The sequence below is a fragment of the Halichoerus grypus genome, chromosome 6, assembly GCF_964656455.1.
Source record: "Halichoerus grypus chromosome 6, mHalGry1.hap1.1, whole genome shotgun sequence".
Lineage (NCBI taxonomy): Eukaryota > Metazoa > Chordata > Mammalia > Carnivora > Phocidae > Halichoerus > Halichoerus grypus.
The window spans coordinates 4,698,894-4,711,516 of NC_135717.1; the positions used below are offsets into that span (position 1 = coordinate 4,698,894).

The 12,623-nt window shown below is 42.4% G+C and overlaps 1 long non-coding RNA gene across 1 annotated transcript; it reads right to left on the minus strand.

Annotated features, from left to right (window-relative positions):
* Positions 1-2,852: 2,852 nt before the first annotated feature.
* LOC118542616 (uncharacterized) lies at positions 2,853-12,511 on the minus strand. The gene is made up of 3 exons (XR_004920687.2): positions 12,409-12,511; positions 3,784-3,919; positions 2,853-2,939 (listed from the first exon to the last, which is right to left on the minus strand). It is a non-coding gene; the product is annotated as an uncharacterized LOC118542616 (long non-coding RNA).
* Positions 12,512-12,623: the final 112 nt, after the last annotated feature.

Sequence of the window (12,623 nt, forward strand, 5' to 3'; positions counted from 1 at the left end):
TGCAGATTCATCCATTTGGTCCCTGAAGGTGACCATTCTGTCCAGAATTTGGATGGGAAAGATGTTAACATTATCTCATAGCCCTCTAGAGTCCAAGACCGTTGGTACTTGTTCCTTTGTCTGTTAAGGTTCCGAGGACTGATGTGTCACACTAGCTGATCTGCCTAGAAATGTCCAACAGAAATCCAATGCAAACCACATAAGAATGTTCTAGAGCGGGGGGCACCTGGGTGGTTCAGTCGGTTAAGCGTCTGCCTTCGGCTCCGGTCATGATGCCAGGGTCCCGGGATCAAGTCCCACGTCGGGCCCCCTGCTCAGTGGAGAGTCTGTTTCTCCCTCTACTCCTCCCCTCTGTTTGTGCTCTCTTTCTCTCTCTCTCTCTCTCTCACAGATAAATAAATAAAATCTTTAAAAAAAAAGAAAAAGAATATTCTAGAAGCAACATTAAAAAGAGCAGAAGGAGGCCTTTCTTTTTCCACTGCCTTGGATCTTGTGGAGGCCTGCTGGAAGAGGACTCCTAAAACAAATGCGGCTGGAAGGCTGTGGTCCAAGGCCATTTTTGCTGGCTATAAGTGGGGTCTGTGGAACCCCAGGGAACACGCAGCTCTTCTTAAAATTGAAGGTGTTTATGCTACAGATGAAACTGAATTCTATCCAGGCAAGACCTGTGCTTATGTGTACAAAGCAAAGAACAGCACAGTGACTCCTGGTGGCAAGCCGAATAAAACCAGAATAATCTGGGGAAAAGTAACTCATGCTCATGGTGTCAGCGGCATGGTTTGTGCCAAATTCCAAAGCAACCTTCCTGCTAAAGCCATCGGCCACAGAAGCAGTGCGATGCTGGGCCCCTCAAGGATTTAAACTTACTGAAAAGTAAATAAATAAAGGTGTAGATTTGTTCTCTTGTAAAAAAAAAAAGCAAAAGGAAACAAATGCAATTGATTTTTTAAAACCATTTTATGGAGGTATGATTGACATATGAAAAGCTACATATTTAATGTATACAACTTGATGAGTTTGGAATGTGCAATTAATTTTAATTACATGCTTTATTTGACTGGATAGGATTAAAAATTATTTCAACACGTGATTAATACAAAAAATTATTGAGTATTTTACATTCTTTTTTTGGTACTCGTCTTTGAAATTTGGTGTATTTTACACTTATGTCACATTTAGATTCAGATGCTAAGAGTTCATCAGAAGTATCTGGGTGTGTCTGGGTGGCTCAGTCGGTTAAGCGTCTGCCTTCAGCTCAGGTCATGATCCCAGGGTCCTGGGATCGAGTTCTGGGATTGAGCCCTGCGTGGCTCCTTGCTCAGCGGGGAGTCTGCTTCTCCCTCTCCCTCTGCCTGTCGCTCCCCCTGCTTGTGCTCTCTTTCTCACTATCTCTCTCTATATATATATGTCAAATGAATAAATAAAATCTTAAAAAAAAAAGAAATATTTGATCTGTGTTTGGACTCTGTAAAATTTACTATTCAAAAAGTAGATTCCCATACTCAGGTTGTTGTAAGGATACTTAAAAGTCTCCCAGTAGCTGAATCAGTTATTTTTATTTTTAAGTAATTTATTTTATTATTATTTTTTTAATTTAATTTAATTTTTTTAAAATGTTTTATTTATTTATTCATGAAAGTCAGAGAGAGAGAGAGAGAGGCAGAGGCAGAGGGAGAAGCAGGCTCCCCGCCTAGCAGGGAGCCCGATGAGGGACTCGATCCCAGGACCCTGGGATCATGACCTGAGCTGAAGGCAGACGCTTAACCATCTGAGCCACCCAGGCGCCCCTATTATTATTTTTTTAAGATTTTATTTATTTATTTATTTATTTATTTATTTGAGAGAGAGCATAGGGGGAGTGCGAGGGAGAAGCAGGCTCCCTGCTGAGCAGAGAGCTGGACATGGGGCTTGATCCCGGGACCCTGAGATCATGACCTGAGCTGAAGGCAGATGCTTAACCGACTGAGCCACCCAGGTGCCCCTCTTTCTCTTTTTTTGTTAAGGCTGAATAGTACCCCATTGTATCCTATTGGGCTCTTCATCTGGTTGTTCATTTGTATTCTTTATAATAAACTGGTAACCATAAGTATAATGGTTTCATGAGTTCTGTGAGTCATTTTAGTGAACTATCAACCTGAACAGGGGTCTAACCTGAACCCCGAATGTATAGGCTGTCAGAATTAGGAACAGCCCCCAGGGCTTGGGGCTGGCATCTGAAGAAGGGGCTATGTTGTGGGACTGAGGCCTTAAACCTGTGCAGTCTGATGCTAACTCCAGGTAGTTAGTGTCAGAGTTGAGTTGTTGTACACCCAGTTAGCATCAGGGAATGGCTATGTTGGAAAATGCAGGAAGCCTTTAAGACAGTAGCTCTATCTGCCTGACCGCAAGCACATGACAGACCCCAAATGAGAACCATGTAGTGGAGCCCACTCAACCCCCATGATGGTGAGAGATGATAATAAAATGATTGTTGTTGTTTTAAGCAACTAAGTGATGGGACGACTTGTAAGGGGACAATGGTGACTAAGAGGTATCAGGGTGGGGATACTGGCATGACCAAAGGTGAAAAAGTGGGAAGGCAAAGGAAAGGTGGGGAGACCTCATCCGCTATGGTTCTTGGGTTGAAGGCAATGGAAAGCTACTCTGGACTGAGAAAAAACAAAAATGTTCATGGGGAAAACACTGGCGAGGTCACAGAATCTAAGGAAAAGTTGATTCACTGGGGCTCAGAAAGGACAGGATCCAGGGCCACTCCAGGGCCCTCTAGGATCTTCTTTCTGGGGCACTGACGTCACAATAACAGACTCACCTGTTTGCAGGCATCTCTCCACTCAGGCTTCCATGCCTGGAGGCGGGGAGTGGCTTGTTGGGGAAAAGGGAGTCCACCCAGTGACTCACAGCCCACCGCGACCACAAGAAATGGGGTAGAGGAAGTCTTCCTAAAAGAACAAGAAGTTGTGGGAGGTCAGCGAAAATGAAAATATATCCACTGTATTCATTAGGATTCGTTTCAGGGCGAATGACAGAGACCTAAAGCGACAACAAGGAGATCCAAGTTTATTTCACCGGTAATGCAAAACTCCGGAGGTGAGTAATTCAGGCTGGTATGTTCCTCTTATCTGTGAAGCCTCAGGGTCCAGCTCCCTTCTTCACGTACCCAGAAGGAGCCCTCGCCAGCACGTTACGTTCCAAGCACAGGATGGAGAAGCATGGAGGAAACGGAGTGCAGTGCGCGCACAGGGTCTCTTCAGGACGATCCTGGCAGGCTTCCTCCTTTTTTTTTTTATTGTTATGTTAATCCCCATACATTACATCATTAGTTTTAGATATAGTGTTCCATGATTCATTGTTTGTGCATAACACTCAGTGCTCCATGCAGAACGTGCCCTCCTCAATACCCATCACCAGGCTAACCCATCCTCCCACCCCCTCCCCTCTAGAACCTCAGTTTGTTTTTCAGAGTCCATCGTCTCTCATGGTTCTTCTCCCCCTCCGATTAGGCTTCCTCCTTCTTACGCCCCATCCCAGAACTTACTCACGTGACCACACCAGGCTGCAGCGCAGGCTGGGAGCTACAGGCCCTGCTAAAAAGTCGGTTACCCCGAAGGAAGAGAAGAGTGGGTCCTAGAGGACAATGGTCAGGTCCTGCCGCATCCACTAGGTGCCATCCGGCTGCCTGGCACTCACACGCAGACGTCTTTCCACACGTGAAGTATTTTCAGATGCTCCCACCCACCGTGATGTAACCATTACAATCTTATACTCAACCAAGAACACACTCACCCGTCTTGGGGAGAGAAACGCAGAATCAGGTCCAGGTACCGCAAAGGCTCCCTCTGGGGAGAGCCCTCTGCCTTCAGTCCCATCTTGAGTTCAGCAACCTGTGGATCAAACAGAAGTAGAACCAGCACCAACTCATCTTACATGGAATAATGAGGAACAGAAGGAGGAAAGAGATGGCAAAGGTTTAAAATAACAATAATACGATACAGCAAAAGCAAGGACAGGCAGGAAGACAGACACCATCCTCAGCCCCCATTTCCACACGCACAAGCCTGTGGTTGACATTTATCACTTTCCCTTTCGCTACCCTTTCCAACGTCCCCTTGCCTTTGGCCAGCATAAAAGTTAGAGTCTTTTTTTTTTTTTTTAAGATTTTATTTTATTTATTTGACAGAGAGAGACACAGCGAGAGAGGGAACACAAGCAGGGGGAGTGGGAGAGGGAGAAGCAGCCTTCCTGCAGAGCAGGGAGCCCAATGCGGGGCTCGATTCCAGGACCCTGGGATCATGCCCTGAGCCGAAGTCTGCTTAACGACTTAACGACTGAGCCACCCAGGCGCCCCAAAATTAAGGTCTTTGCACAAAGACTTCGTTACTGAAAGATCTGAGCCCTTTTAATCCAGCCCATGGAGGGATTCTGGCATCTTTTTAAACCTTGGTCCTTAATGTATCTGTTATCTATTGCTAGGTAGTAAATCACTCCCAAACTTCAAGGCTTCAAACAAGAGACAGTGAGCAGGGTCACAGGGAATGACGGCAGCCACTTCCACATTATCCTGCGGATCTGGGGGAGACCCGCAGACGCACACTCCCAGGGCTACGGTGGGAGAGTACTAAGTCAGCACGCAGAGAGAAACACTAAGAGGCTATCCTGTGTTCACTTCTTTTGTCTTCAAGCAGCATTCATAAAAAAGGCATCACAGGGACACTCACTTTGGTCAAAAATAAAAATTTGAAATGAGACTATAGAGAACCATCATATCGATTCCTACAAAATAATTTGCAATTTACATTACGCTTAGCTTTTTGTTACACCATATACACATTTCACAGACACTGAATACATTTTGCGATTTATTTCACAACAATTAGCATCAAGAAGAATAATCTGGGTTTACCTAGATGACCCATGACTTTTTGAATGTCCCGCATTTGATTCTGATGCATCCTTGGAGTGATCATTCACTCAAAAAATATTTCGTGTCCATCTGCTATGTGTCATGAACATGAATAACATTAATTGATATTGGTAACAATGAAAGCTACTTGACAACTTCGGATATTTTGCAGCTTAACAGAAGCATATTTATTGTCCTTAGGTTTTATTTTTAACTTTTTTTTTTAAGATTTTATTTATTTATTTGACAGAGAGATAGAGAGAGCCAGAGACCACAAACAGGGGGAATAGCAGAGGAAGAGGGAGAAGCAGGATTCCCGCTGAGCAGGGAGCCCGATGCAGGGCTCGATCCCAGGACCCTGGCATCATGACCTGAGCCAAAGGCAGATGCTTAACCAACTGAGCCACTCAGGAGGAATACCCACACTGTAGTACTTGAAAGCGAATTCCCTTCATCATAAGATTTTGCTCCTAATTGGGCGCCTGGGTGGCTCAGTTGGTTAAGCGACTGCCTTCGGCTCAGGTCATGATCCTGGAGTCCAGGGATTGAGTCCCGCATCGGGCTCCCTGCTCAGCAGGGAGTCTGCTTCTCCCTCTGACCCTCCCCCTCTCATGTGCTCTCTCTCTCTCATTCTCTCTCTCAAATAAATAAATAAAATCTTTAAAAAAAAAAAAGATTTTGTTCATAATTACTTCAAGTTGCATCTCTAAGAGAAAGACTTAATAAAATGCCTATAAAGGCATTTAGCATACCTACCACAATAATTCTTTAATATTGGAAATACCTAATTCACGGCCAAATTTCTGATTATCTCAAAAATAATTTTAAGCTTCCTTTAATGGAAAATTTCAAATGTATGCAAAAGCAGACAGAATAGTAGAGCGCATCTCCATATATACAGCATCTGATTTAGCAATGATCAATTTTTGAGTCATTTTGGGTCGTCTACAACCACGCTCCCCCACCCTCATTATTTGGAAGCAAATTCCGTACATGTGACATCTGTAAATATTTCACTATGTATTTCTAAAAGATAAACTTCTTATAAACTTAACCATAATTCCACTGTCAACCTTAAAAAATGATGATTCCTTGAGATTATCAAATTTTCCCAACACCCTCCCTCCCCCTTTTTTTACAGTTGACTTTTTGAATAAAGACCATACACTGGATTTTGGTAGATAAATCTCTCAAGTCTTTTTGAGATTGGAAAGGTTTCCTTTAATTCATTTTTAGTATCATTTTTTAAAATGTCACAATCTTGATTTTGTTGGCTGCATCACTGTAGACATTTAATATGTTCCTCTGGTAATTAGATCTCAAGGCTTGATAGATTCAGATTCAAATTTTTTTCAACGTATTTCCTCGGGAATCACATGTCTGATGGTTTCTTTTTGTGTCGTTAACACTCATCAATGGTTAGTGTTTAGATTTATTATTATTAAGGGCTATAAAATGGTGAGACTCTGATTCTAGGATCCCTGTTTCATGTATTAGCTGAACCCATCTATAAAGAGAAACATACCCTTAAGTACTGACTCTGAAGTGCAATAAGTAGAGCTAGGAAACACATACACACTCATATTTTTTAAAAGATTTATTTTTGGGGGCTCCTGGGTGACTCAGTCGGGTAAGCATCTGCCTTTGGCTCAGGTCATGATCGAGGTCATGATCTCGGGGTCCTGGGATTGAGCCCCGCATCGGGCTCTCTGCTCAGCGGGAAGCCTGCTTCTCCCTCTCCCACTCCCCCTGCTTGTGTTCCCTCTCTGGCTGTTTCTCTCTCTCTGTCAAATAAATAATAAAATCTTTAAAAAAATGATTTATTTTTTCATTATATATATAGAGAGAGGTGGGAGAGGGGCAGAAGGAGAGGGAGAGAGAGCCCGCTATGGGGCTCCATCTCAAGACCCTGAGATCATGACTTCAGCCAAAACCAAGAGTTGGACACTCAAACAACTGTGCCACCCAGACACCCCATGCTCATATTTTTAAGATAAAGACATCTGAGTTAATGCCATACCTCCAATTCAAATTCAGGACTATAGTTTTTTTATTTAAACTCATCAAACTTATAGGGGCAACTCCTTTCTCCCATGCAAAAAATCCTTGTTCTCAGTTAACACTAACATAACTACTCATTACGATACAAACACAGAGCAGTTTCATATTGATTTTTTTTAAATTAGTTTCAGAGGTAGAATTTAGTGATTCATCAGTTGCATATAACACCCAGTACTCATTATATCTTCTTGATGCCCACCACCCAATTATCCCTTCCCCCCCCACCTCCCCTCCAGCAACCCTCAGTTTGTTTCCTAGAGTTAAGAGTCTCTTATGGTTTGCCTCCCTCTCTGATTTTGTCTTATTTTATTTTTCCTTCCCTTCCCCTATGTTCATGTTTTGTTTCTTAAATTGCACATCTGAGTGAAATCATATGGTATGTCTTCCTCTGACTGACTTATTTGCTTAGCATAATACCCTCTAGTTCCATCCATGTCATTGCAAATGGCAAGATTTCATTCTTTTTGATGGCTGAGTGATATTCCATTGTATATATATATACCACATCTTTTTTAGCCATTCATCTGTTGATGGACATCTGAACTCTTTCCATAGTTGGGCTATTGTGGATATTGCTGCTATAAACATTGGGGTGCAGGTGCCCCTTCAAATCACTGTCTGTATCCTTTGGATAAAAACCTAGTAGTGCAATTGCTGGGTCAGAGGGTAGCACTTTTAACTTTTTGAGGAAACTCCATACTATTTTCCAGAGTGGCTGCACCAGCTTGCATTCCCACCAACAGTGTAAGAAAGTTCCCCTTTCTCTGCATCCTCGCCAACATCTGTTGTTTCCTGAGTTGTTAATTTTAGCCACTCTGGAAACACAAAGCAGTTCAGAATAACAATATCAATGGATCGAGCCCCGCATCGGGCTCCCTGCTCAGCAGGAAGCCTGCTTCTCCCTCTCCCACTCCCCCTGCTTGTGTTCCCTCTCTTGCTGTGTCTCTCTCTGTCAAATAAATAAATAAAATATTTAAAAAAGAAGAATTTTATTTATTGAGAGAGAGACAGAGAGCATGAGCAGGGGGTAGGGTAGAGGGAGAGAGAGAGAGAGAGAGAGAGAATCTCAAGCAGACTCCGTGCTGAGCTCAACGTGGGGCTTGATCTCACGACCCTGAGTTCATGACCTGAGCCAAAGTCAAGAGTCAGCCACTTAACCGACTGAGCCACCCAGACACCCCGATTTTTAAAAGTACTTTAAAACAAATGTATGGTTTATCCTTTTATTTAAAGAATAAACAAAACATCCCGACATATGTGTATATATGTATAAATATGTATATACACCCATATATGTATATGTATGCAAATAGTCACATGTGTGTATATTTTTATATATAAATATGTATGTATGCACGCACACACATATCTGTGCATACTTTTGTCCTTATTTTTCTTCACTTAAGAATGACTCCATACTAGCCCTGTGTCACTGATTCACATTGACCTTAATCTGCTGAAATAATGTGAGTGCCTGGAAAGGGCCCTTCAGTGAGAGACTGGAAACTTGAATTATCTTACAATGGCAACTAAACTCTCATGTTTAAATCCACCCCACCCTTCCAAGTTTCCATGGAAATGAGCAAAGGAATATAAATTATTTCTGACCAACATTTTGGATCATTTGTGTCCATCCTCTCTTCCAGCAACATAATCAAGGTGTCTCATTCTTCAGGTTTCTTGTGATCCATAGTTAAATATTATTAATTATAATGCTTTTTTTGGTAACTATATATGTATATTGTTGGTAACCTTATATTTTTTCATTTCTTTACTTTTTATTACATCGAGAGCCTCAAAATTGGAATCTCTTTTTTCTTTTTAAGGAAGCTCTACCCCCAACGTAGGCTTGAACTCACGACCCGAGGTTGAGAGTTGAATGCTCTACCAACTGAACCAGCCAGGTGACTCTAATTAAAATGATTTTTTTAAAAAAGATTTTATTTATTTGAGAGAGAGAGAGTTAGCGAGAGCAGGAACAGAAGCAGGGGGAGTGGGAGAGGGAGAAGCAGGCTTCCCGCTGAGCAGGGAGCCCGATGTGGGGCTCGATCCTAGGACCCTGGGATCATGACCTGAGCCAAAGGCAGACTCTTAACGGCTGAGCCACCCAGGCGCCCCTCTAATTAAAATGATTATTAATGGAGTCACTAAACTTGTATTCTAAGGATTCAAGGGCCCTGAGCATGGAAATAACTATGACTTTCTGGGTACCCTCTATCTGCCTAGGACAGTGCCAGATGCTGGGCATACTTGCTCTCATTTATTTCTCACAAATACCCTGTAGGATGGGTGTCTTTATCCTTATTTTACAGAAGCAGGTCACGGGGCTAAAAGAAGACGCTGAATGTGGAACCCTGCTTCCCTATGCTTTTCTTATCAGGGGAAGCTGGAAAGAAAAAAAGACGACTATTTGTTTCACCTGAGTTGCTGCTCTAACTGCAGGAGGGAAGACTGTAGGCAAATCACCTGGATCCTCTTGATCAAGCCTTCATAAAGTCATTTTCCTATTTGCCTTGGCGTCTTTTCTTCTACCTTCTCCTATAACCCTTACGTACCTCTATAAAAATACTATCCACACTGACTTATAATTAATTTTGCCTGGTTCTCAAATTATAATTAGCAGAACGTCTTCCCAGAGATGCCAGAAAATTGGGGTTGAGTTAAATGTTAAGTCAGGAGGCTAGACTAATTTACCAGCCTGCTCTACAACTCGGAACTAGTTAACCTTCATATATATTAAACCTCAAATCTCGTTAGCATTCTTTCGTGTTCTCTTTGACCTCCCATTATATCTAATTACAGAAGGCTTTTTACCTTGCTCAGTGTAGTTTTGTGGTGATGTTGTTTGCCATTGTTTATGGCAACTGAATGGCTTGTTAAAAATGCCTTATTGCCTCAACGGCATTTAGAGAAAAAGAAATGAGTAACCAGGGAGGATATATATATATGTATCTCACATCCCTGCAGCCCATCTGGTCTTTCAACATACTTCTAATAAACAGCACTGCCAAATCTCCACCAGTGAAAATCTTTACAGGCCTAAGAACAAATTCAGCTGATCTTGAAACCTGTTCACACATTGTCAGACTGATTTTGTGTCTTTGGCAAATTTTCCACTGAAGACTCTAGCCTTTAAAAATCTTTAAATTATTTTTCTAAATACTGTTTAAAGAAGTGTTCATTTTGCTTTTTGGGAAGGATAGCTTGAATGACGATGATAATTCAGGAGCATGTGTTCTGCATCCTCAAAGATAGCATCCACTTAGCGCTGAGAGAAAAAAATAGCTTACAAAAAAAGGGAAGTGAGCTTTTTATGGCAGCAATAAATGTGGCAAAGTCTAATGCTGCAAAAATAAGGGGAACTAAAGATTAGTGCACATACTTTGAAAAATATTATTTTAATAACAAGAGGAGCCAAAAGCTAAAAACCCTGAAATAACTATTTAAAATGGTCTTGGCCTGAAACACAATGGATAGTAAATACAGTATTATGAGCGTCAAAAAGTACAATTCTTCCTTTTTTTTTCAAGATTTAAAAAAATTTTTTGGGCGCCTGGGTGGCTCAGTCGTTAAGCGTCTGCCTTCGGCTCAGGTCATGATCCCAGGGTCCTGGGATCGAGCCCCGCATCAGGCTCCCTGCTCGGCTGGAAGCCTGCTTCTCCCTCTCCCACACCCCCTGCTTGTGTTCCCTCTCTCGCTGTGTCTCTCTCTGTCAAATAAATAAATAAAACCTTTAAAAAAAAAAATTTTTTTTAAGTAATCTCCACATCCAAGGTGGGGCTTGAACTCACAACCCTGAAATCAAGAGTCCCATGCTCCACCAACTGAGCCGACCAAGCATTCCCCCCAAGCCCCCGCCAAAAAAGTACAATTTCTTACACAGTAGATATTCAAAGAAAAATGATAATGCTAAATAATAGTCATAATGACAATACTGGAAGTGTCCTCTGTGATTTATAATCTTTGGATTATAGATGAGTAAAATGAAAAAAAAAATTTTAAATGATTTTGAGTGTGAATTTCAGGGTAGATTTTATTTATTTTTAATTTTTTAAATAAAGATTTTATTTTTAATAAAGATATTCTCTATTTGTCAGAGAGAGAGAGAGCGAGCACAAGCAGGGAGAGCAGCAGTCAGAGGGAGAAGCAGCCTCCCCGCTAAGCAAGGAGCCCAACATGGGACTCTATCCCAGGACCCGGGGACCATGACCTGAGCAGAAGGCAGACGCTTAGCCGACTGAGCCACCCAGGTGCTCCTAAATGACTTTTTTTTTTAAAGATCTATTTATTTATTTTAGAGAGAGAGCACGAGTGGGAGGGGCAGAGGGAGAGGGAGAGAAACCCCAGCGGACTTGGCACTCAGTGGGGAGTACGCAGGACTGGATCTCACAACCCAGAGATCACAACCGGAGACCAGGACCGAAGGGAAACCAAGTCAGATGCCCAACCGACTGCACCACGAGGTGCCCCTTAAATGACTTCTAAAAGTAATTTAATGCAATAATGATTATTACTGCAAACCCATTTTAGGGCAAAGAATTTTTACATTTAAATCTATTTTCACACTGTTGCTTTCTTTTTTTGTAAAAGATTTTATTTATTTATTTGACAGAGAGAGACAGCGAGAGAGGGAACACAAGCAGGGGGAGTGGGAGAGGGAGAAGCAGGCTTCCCGTGGAGCAGGGAGCCCGATGCGGGGCTTGATCCTAGGACCCTGGGACCATGACCTGAGCAGAAGGCAGACGCTTAACGACTGAGCCACCCAGGTGCCCCCACACTGTTGCTTTCTTAAAGGACTTAAGATTTGCTTTTAATTTCGTCAATGAAACTCTTTTTCCCTCACCTGTACCAAATTCCCAGACTTTCACTGGTGGGCAGAAGTAATGACATGAAATGCTTTGTGAGATTAGAAATAACATATCTACCTTCACACCATGCAAATCTTTGATAGAAACCTATATGCTGAAGTAGGAATGTAAAAACTCATTGTCAAAAAGATAAAAAACCCGAAACACAGAATACTAGAAGTTTTGGAAGTTTCAATATTTTTGCTTATTTCATTAGCAAGTCAATTAATACCAATTATTAAAGATTAAATTTTATATAAGTCAACACTGAACAACAATGGCTGGGGTCCTGAAACCATCTACATGGGGAGCATGTTCTGCCCCTCCGCCCCAGGAAGCCTCCCTTTGTTTGCTTTTCGTAATTGTGGTTAGATATACATAACATAAAACTTGCTATTTTAAGTTTTTATTTTGATTGATTGATTTAGGTGCAAAAAGGTAATTTTATTAAAGCACGGTGACAGGACCCCTGGGCAGAAAGAGCTGCCTATTTTAACAATTTTTAAATGTACAGTTCCCCATTATTAAGGACATTGACATTGTACAATCTAATTCAAATTCACGGTTCACCTTCTCGTTTGTTTTAATTTTCCAGCTTACCATTAGGGGGCAGACCGAGATAACGCATCCGCTGCTCGGCCGGAGCATCCCGCCCCGCCTCGCCCACGCATGCGCGTCTCACCTGCGGAAGGTGACAAGGGGCGGGGTAGGGGGCGGGACAGAGGTGCGCAGGCGCGGCGCGGGCATTGTGACGTCAGGCGGCGCGGCCCGGCTTGGACCAGGCGGCGGCTCGCGGAGGCGCTTCCGCGAGTGTG